At 46.4% G+C, this 8,491-nt stretch overlaps 1 protein-coding gene across 1 annotated transcript in view; it reads left to right on the top strand.

The window, feature by feature from the left end:
- Positions 1-3,867: 3,867 nt before the first annotated feature.
- The window catches only part of LOC132396282 (uncharacterized), a 31,024-nt gene continuing 26,400 nt past the window's right edge, over positions 3,868-8,491 (top strand). Inside the window, exon 1 of the mRNA XM_059973806.1 lies at positions 3,868-3,919. The gene's annotated coding sequence lies outside the window, so the exon portion shown is untranslated. The remainder of the gene's footprint in view (positions 3,920-8,491) is intronic.

Raw genomic sequence — 8,491 nt, 5'->3', positions numbered from 1 at the left:
GTGATGGACACAACATCATACCTGACAATCTGTAATTGTGCTACAAGATCATCCACCTTATTTCTTATTCTCAGTACATTGTGATATAACACTTTGAGTACTGTATTTGCTTTTCAGACAGGTGGGGCTCATCAGCCTTGGACAGCAGCCTGCCGAGGAAAAGGAGAACTCTGATTTTAGGCCTTCATTACTTGTGGCCGTACCCACTCACAGGAAAGGCTTCGGGAGTAAACCCTGAGGAAGAAATCCGTAGCCGGGGTCCTTAAAGCAGTTTGATGTTGTTTACAACTTCACTCTGGCAACCCCAGCGATGACACTGGTGCCAGGCTGTATCGGTGTTTGCCCTTCCCTTGGACTCCATCAGTGACATGGAGATGGGGAACCTGCTGCATGGGAAACATCCCACTTCAACTTCAATGGGAAACTTCAAATCTTCCCACCCAGGCTTACACCCTGGAGAAGACACAGTCCACCAGAGGCACAAACCCATGATCCCCTGAGATTGACGGCTGCCTACTGTATTTGCTACCCTTTTTGATTCTGCACCCCTAATGCACTGACACTCACCCTGATGGCTGCCTGCCCTTCCTGACAGTCTGACTGCAAGCAATCTTTGCTTTTTTACCATTGTGGTAAACTATGAGTATACCTGTCTGGACACACCCCTCTGCTGACTGCTCCTGTGGCTCCTCCCACAGACCCCTGTATAAAGGTGATTGGAGGCACTGCTCCTCCCTCAGTCTCCAAGATGTCGTGGTCACATTTTCAGCTAATAAAAGCCTATCTTTTGCCTCCCGTCTCCGAGAGTTATTGATGTTGCATCAACCATCCATCCTATCCCGAGTCCCTGAACTCTAGTTCCTATCCCCCTGCCAAATTAGTTTAAACTCTCCCCAACAGCTCTAACAAACCTACCCAAGAGAATATTGGTTTCCCTTGAGTTCCTCTGGGTTTAGAAGCTGAGCCCCATGTGACGGCCAATCTTTGCTTTTTTACCATCCATCCTATCCTGAGTCCCTGAACTCAAGATCCTGTCCCCCTGCCAAATTAGTTTAAACTCTCCCCCACAGCTCTAACAAACCTGCCCGTGAGAATATTGGTTTCCCTTGAGTTCAGGTGAAACCCGTCACTTTTGAACAGTGTCATACCTCCCACAGAAGGGATCCCAATAATCCAAAACCAAAGCCCTGCCCCCTGCCCCAGCTTCTCAGCCACACATTGATCTACCAAATCATCCTGTTTCTACCATCACTGCCGCGTGGCACAGGCAGCAATCCAGAGATTACTACCCTGGAGGTCCCGCTTCTCAGCTTTCTACCGAGCTGTCTAAATTCTCTCTTTGCTTTTCCTTCCGATGTCACTGGTACCAATATGTATCAAAATGTCTGGCTGCTCTCCCTCCCTCTGCATAAAGCTGTGGACGCAATCCGTGATGCCCCTGACTCTGGCACCTGGGAGGCAACATAGCATCTGGGTGTCCTGTTCACATCCACAGAATCTTCTGTTTGTTCCTCTGAATATCGGAAGCAGTTTTGGGCCCCTTATCTTAGAAAGGATGTGCTGAAACTGGAGAGGGTTCAAAGGAGGTTCATGAAAACGATTGACTTGTCACATTCAGAGTGTTTAATGTCTCTGGGCCTTTACTCACCAGAATTCATTAGAATGAGGAGTGACCTCATTGAATCCTATCGAATGGTGAAAGGCCTCGATAGAGTAGATGTGGAGAGGATGTTTCCTATGGTGGAGAGTCTAAGACCAGAGGACACAGCCTCAGAATAGAGGGGCATCCTTTTAGAATAGAGATGAGGAGGAAATTCTTTAGCCAGAGAGTGGTGAATCTGTAGAGTTTGTTGCCGTAGGCAGCTATGGAGGCCGAGTCATTATGTATATTTAAGAGGGGGGTGGTTCCCCCTCTCCAAGCATCTGATGAACCCAAAGGAATGGCAGAGACTGGTACAGTTTGGCACCAGTTGCATCGAGGAGTTGCCAGTCAGTGTTGAACTTAACGTAGGGCTGCCTGATGGACTCCAGCTCCAGAATTTCACCTTGGGGGTTTACTCCCGAGGCCTTCCTCATGAGTGAATACAGTCACAAGGGGTGGGGATTTGAGATCAGAGTTTTCCCTCTCCTAGATGAGCTGCCATCTGCCCTAAGCGACTGGTTTTAAAGTGTCTGTAACCCACATTTGCCCCTTCTCCTGTCATTAGAAATGGTTCCTCTGGGTTTAGTAGCTGAGCCACACGTGAAGGGCGGGAGCTGGACTTGGCTGTCAGGGGCTCTTTGAGGCAGACGCCATTGGGAGCATTTAATAGGTAGTGGGAGCTTGTCCGTATTACCACCCTCAGCTATAACAACATTAACCCTTTACAACGAGTAGTCAAAACTGCCTAATGCATTGCTGGCAGCAGCCTACCCAGCATCAAACTCATATATACACAGAAATGTGCCAATAAAGAGCCAGGTAACACCATGAATGATCTCACACCCACCCACCCCTCGCTCATGGTCTGTTTGTCCCACTCCCATCAGCACCACACCAGGACCACCAGACTCAAAAACAGTTACTTTGCCCAAGCAGCAAGTCTGATCAATCCCTCCCCTCTCCACACCCCCACCACCACAACTTCATCATTTCCTGACAGTCACCTTATGTGCACACACTCCTGTGCCTCATGTCACTTTAAGGACACACAATTGATCTGTGCATAGAAACTATCTTATGTGTTTATACTTATTTTGTGTACTTTTTGTATTATTGTGTTCTTTATCTCAGTGTTTTTTTGAGTTGCTTCGAACCCCGAGTAACAATTATTTCATTCTCCTTTACACTTGTCTGCTGGAAATGATCTGAAACAATTTGAATGTTGAATGTTGAATCCGGGGTTCCTGCAGTGTGTTTTGTTTCCAGCATCTGCAGTCTCTGTGCCCCCGTGATGATGGTCACACTGCCTTCGGTGAAACCCCGGACACTAACTCCGCCTGTGTCCAGTTACCTGCAGGACCTCTTCCTCCTGGTCAGTTCTCTCCCCCTCCAATCCAGTACTTTATGGTCTCTTTCCCTTTGACCCCACCCACTAATTGCAATTGCCAGATCCATGTATCTTATCCCTGTTCACTCTTGGAATTGGACCATAAGGTCACAAGATATAGGAGCAGAATTAGGCCATTCGGTCCATCGAGTCTGTTCCACCATTCCATTATGGCTGATTTAGTTTCCCCTTCAACCCCATGTCCCTGCCCTCTCTCTGTAACCTTTGATACACTTCCTAATGAAGAAACTATCAGACTCCATTTCAAATATACGCAGTGACTTGGCTTCCCACAGTCATCTGTGGCGATGAATTTCACAGAATCACGACTGTCTGGCTGAAGAATGTCTGATACCAGAGGGTGTGTGATTCAGCTGGGAGGGGGTAATTTCAAAGGGGGTGTGGGGACAAATTTATCTTTACAGAGAGAGCGGTGGGTGTGCAGAACGCACTGCCGGGGTTGGGGGGGCGGGGGGAGACAGATTCCGTAGAGGCGTTTAAGAGACTCTTGGACTGATGCATGAATTGTGGTTTGGGATATAGACTTGGTGTAGCAGAAACAGTTAGTTGGTTTAGTTAAACATTTAATTACGAATTTAAGTAGTTTGTGGACTGAAATGTTTTTTCCTGTGCTGTACTGTTCTATGACTTTCTATCCAGCCTCCTGCAGAATTCTCTGGAAATTCTACAGTTCCGTGCAAAAGTCTTAGACACCTATATATAGCTGGGGTGCCAAAGACTTCTAACTAAGTTCGACAGTTCCTGAAAATGTTTTTTTGAGGAAGTGAAGCAGCAAATCGAGCAGCTTCTGTATTTCAGCGAGAGAATGAAGAAAGAACTGAAGTGTGAGAGGACTCCACACTGAAGCGCTGGAAATGCTCTCTCTCCGGGTTTGTCTCTGCACCGTCCTGTTGTCCGTCTCAGTCCGGGGATACAGTAGGTGTTTTCCATTGTCCCCTGTCTCCCCGTTGTCTCTCTCCTAAAGGCTCGTTTTACTTTGTGGTGCAGCGCGATCTATTTGGACGTTGGTTCTGCCAGTGGAGGGTTGGCGTTGGGACCCTGTCCTTCCCTGAGTGCTGGGGTGGACTGCCTTCTGGTGACAATGAACCCCAGTACTATTGGGAAGAGACGTCCAAGTTTGATCCCAGTTAAAGGCCGGGCACAATTCCAAGCCTGGGTGGTGATGAATTTGGAGCGAAGCTGTAGTGTGGTGGTTAGCGTGATGCTTTACGTTCCCTGTGACCCAGGTTCAATTCTCGCCGCTCTCTGTACGTTCTTCAGTTCTCAATGCTATTTGCTTATTTTTATTGTTTTCACGATCTTTCCCCTTTGCACATTGGCTGTTCGACGGCCTTCAGAATCAGAATCAAGCTTACTATCACCGACATATGTTGTGAAACTTGTTGACTTTGTGGCGGCAGAACGATGCAATACCTAATAACAGAGAAAAACTGAATCACAGTAAGTGTATATATGTGTATAAAGTAGTTAAATAATAGCACCAAAACAGAAGTAAAAAAGTAATGAGGTAGTTTTCAGGGTTCATTGTTCATTCAGAAATCGGATGGCAGAGGGAAGAAGCTGTTCCGGAATCGCTGAGTGTGTGTCTTCAGGCTCCTGTTCCTCCTGCCTGGTGGTAGCAATGAGAACAGGGCATGTCCTGGGTGATGGGGGTCCTTAATGATGGATGCTGCCTTTCTGAGGCACCACTCCTCGAAGATGTGTTGGAAACTACGGAGGCTCGAGCCCACGATGGCGCCGAGTAATTTTACAGCTCTCTGCAGATTCCTTCCATCTTATGCTGTAGCCCCCCACCCCCCCATTCCAGGCGGTGATGCAGCCAGTCAGAATGCTCCCCACCGTACGTCTGTAGAGATGGGCGAGCCTTTTACGTGACATACCAAATCTCCTCAAACTCCTGGTGAAATATAACCGCTGTCGTACCTTCTTTGTAATCACATCGACATGTTGGGACCAGGTTCGGTCCTCCGATGTTTTGAAACACCCTGGAATTTGAAACTGCTCACTCTCTCCACTTCTGATCCCTTGATGAGGATTGGTTTGTGTTCCCTCGTCTTACCCTTCTGAAGTCCACGGTCAGCTCTTTGGTCTTACTGACGTTGAGTGCAAGGTTGTTGGTGCGACACCACTCCACTAATCGGCATATCTCACTCCTGTACGCCCTCTCATCACTACCTGAGAATCTACCAACAATGATTGTATTGTCGGCAAATTTATAGATGGTGTTTGAGCTATGCCTAGACATACAGTCATGGGTGTAGAGAGACTAGAACAGTGGCTAAAAACACATCCTTGAGGTGCACCAGTGTTGATTGTCAGTGAGATGGAGATGTTATTAGCAATCTGCACAGATTGTGACATTCCGGTTAGGAATTCGAGGATCCAGTTGAAGAGAGAAGTACTGAGGCCCAGCTTCGGTAACTAATCAATCAGGACTGTAGTAATGATGGGTTCTTTTGGGTTTCTTTGTTCTGTGGCTGCCTGTAAGGAGAGAAATCACAAGGTTGTATAATCTATATATACATTGAACTCTGAACTCTGAACTCACTGTGACCTCATGGGTTTCCTCCAGGTGCTCTGGTTTTCTCCCACAATCTACTGGTTGGTGGGTTAACTGATCATTGTGAATTGTCCCGTGATTAGGCTCGGGTTGTTGGGCATCACGGCTCAAAAGGCCGGAGGGGGCCTATTCTGTATTGTGTCTCAGTAAATGAATATACTTGGGAGGGGAGCCTGCGGGTGGTGGTGTTCACATCCACCCGATACCCTGATGTGGAGAGGTGGTGGCTGCTGGAATAGCAGGGCGAGTAACTGCGTTGCGTGTTGTAGACGGCGCACACCGCGGCCACTGTGCGCTGGCGGTGGAAGGAGGGAGTACTGACTGGGTGCTCAAGTGGTCACTGTTGTCCTGGGTTGTGTGATGTTGTAGTTGTACAAGATGTTGGTGAAGACATATTGAGTACAGAGTTGGGATATTATATTGAAGTTGAATAAGAATAACATAATAATTTATAATACTAAAGAACACAATAAGTATTAGTACATTAGACAGCTTATTTATGTGGATTGATTGTATATACATAAAGTTCCATATGAACAACAACTTTATCATTTCCTGTCAGTCACCTGAAGTACAGACACTCCTGAGCCTGGAGTCACTTTATGGACATAAAGTCTATCTGTCAATCTATATATCAATCTATGTATAGAAACTATCATATGTACAGTATTTATATTTATTGTGTTATTATTATTGGCTCTTTATTTTATTGTATTTTTGTGCCTCATTGGATCCAGAGTAACAATGGTTTTTTTTCTGCTTCACACTTGTGGCCATCTATTGAATACCAAAAGGACGCAGAGAACACTGGACGGTCCAGCACAGTACAGTCCCTTCAGCTCTCAATGTTGCTCCAATCTTTTACCCTGCCCCAAGATCAATCTAACCCTTCCCTCCCACATAACCCTCCATTTCTCTTCCATCAGTGTGTCTATCTAAGTGTCCCTAATGTCTCAGCCTCTACGACCACCAGGATGTTCCACACACCCACCACTCTCTGTCGAAAACTTACTCATTATACTTTCACCAGTCACCTTAAAATTAGACCCTCTCATATTAGCCAGTTCTGCTCTGGGTATGTAAGTAACTCTGTCTTGTTGGACATGGTCATAGTTTGACCCCCATCTCAACCTCCCAATGAAGCCGTGTTGTTGATAGAGTCATTCCAGTCTCACCACCTTCTGAGTTCCTCTTAAAATTTTCACCTTACACCCTCTACCCGTGACCTCTGTTTGTAGTCCCACCCATCCTCAGTGGAAAAAGTCTGCTTGCATTTACCCTATCTGTAAAGGATGCAAGAACTGCATTAGGATCTCAGCTTGAAATGTTGACAGTTTATTCCTCTCCATAGGTGCTGCCTGATTTGCCGAGTTCCTCCAGAATTTTGTGTTTGTTGCTCGAGATTTCCAGCTTTTGTTTATTGCTTGCCAGAAGCTTTACAAGTTCAATAATCTACCTGACAATAATGGACATTTTGATCGAGTGCTCTATTGGATTGCTGTTTGCAAAACTGTCACAGGTTCCACTGAAGTGCATTGAAGCAAGAGGTTTTACTGCTTGATGGCATTGAGCACTGGTTGTAGCCCTTTTAAAAGGCCATTCTGCCCATTGACCTCAGGCTGGCTCCATGCAAAAGCACAAACAGAAAAGATTTGGCAGATGCTGGAAATTCAGAGCCACATAAAATGCTGGAGAAACAGCAGGTCAGGCAGAATCTATGGAGGGGAATAAATTGTTGAGGTTTTGAGACAAGACCTTTCATCAAATTCCATACAGGCAACTGTGGGAATTGAACCCAGGTTGCTGGTTCTGTAACAGCATAACTGTAACCACTGTACACTGTAACCACTGTAGCAACTCGCAATTTTAGGATTTATTATCCTTCTTCACCCCATTTTCCTGCCTTCTCCATATAACCTTTGATCCCTTTAGAAGTCAAAAACCTATCAACCTCTGCATTAAGTACACCCAATGACAGCCTCCACAAACTTCTGTGGCAATAAATTCCACAGATTCAATGCCTTCTGGCTAAAGACATCCCTCCTCATCTCCATTCTAAAGGTACGTCCCTCTAAGCTGAAGCTGTGCCCTGTGGAGTAACACACAGGAAATGCTGGAGGAATTCAGCAGATCAGGCATCAACTACTGAGAGGAATGTACTGTCATCGATTTGGGCTGGAAAGGACGGGGGCAGTCCACAATATCCTGAAATGGGAGGGTGAGCAGCCAGAGGTCGTGGTACATATTGGTACCAACGACAAAGGCAGAAAAAGGGTGGAGGTCCTAAAGACAGAATAGAGGGAGATCGGAAGGCAGCTGGGAAGCAGGACCTCGAAGATAGTAATCTCGGGATTGCTGCCTGTGCCACATGACAGTGAGTATAGGAATAGAATGAGATGGAGGATCAATGTGTGGTTGAAGGATTTTTGGATCCTTGGGACCTGTTCTGGGGCAGGTATGACCTGTACAAAGAGGACAGGTTGCACTTGAATCTGAGGGGGACCAATATCCTTGCGGGGAAGTTTGCTAAGGCTTTTGGGGAGGGTTTAAACGAGATTTGCAGTGGTGTGGGAACCGAAGTGAAAAGGCAGAAGATGGGGAGGTTGGAGCACAAGTAGAGACAGTAGTGAGTTTGTGAGGAGGGATGGGTAGATGTTAGAGCGAAGTTGCACTCAGCCTTTTGGTTTGAGATGTGTCTATTTTCATGCAAGGAGTATCATAAACAAGACCGATTAACTTAGAGCGTGGATCAATACATTGACGTTGTGGTCATTACAGAGACTTGGATGCCTCAGGAATAGGAATGGCTGCTGATTATACCCGGCTTCAGAGGTTTCTAAAAGAACAGAGAGGGAGGCAAAAGAGCTGGGGGCATGACATT

The sequence above is a fragment of the Hypanus sabinus genome, chromosome 7 (genome assembly GCF_030144855.1).
Source record: "Hypanus sabinus isolate sHypSab1 chromosome 7, sHypSab1.hap1, whole genome shotgun sequence".
Taxonomy (NCBI): Eukaryota; Metazoa; Chordata; class Chondrichthyes; order Myliobatiformes; family Dasyatidae; genus Hypanus; species Hypanus sabinus.
The sequence above is the reverse complement of the archived record's forward strand: the minus strand, read 5'-3'. Positions and strand labels throughout refer to the sequence as shown.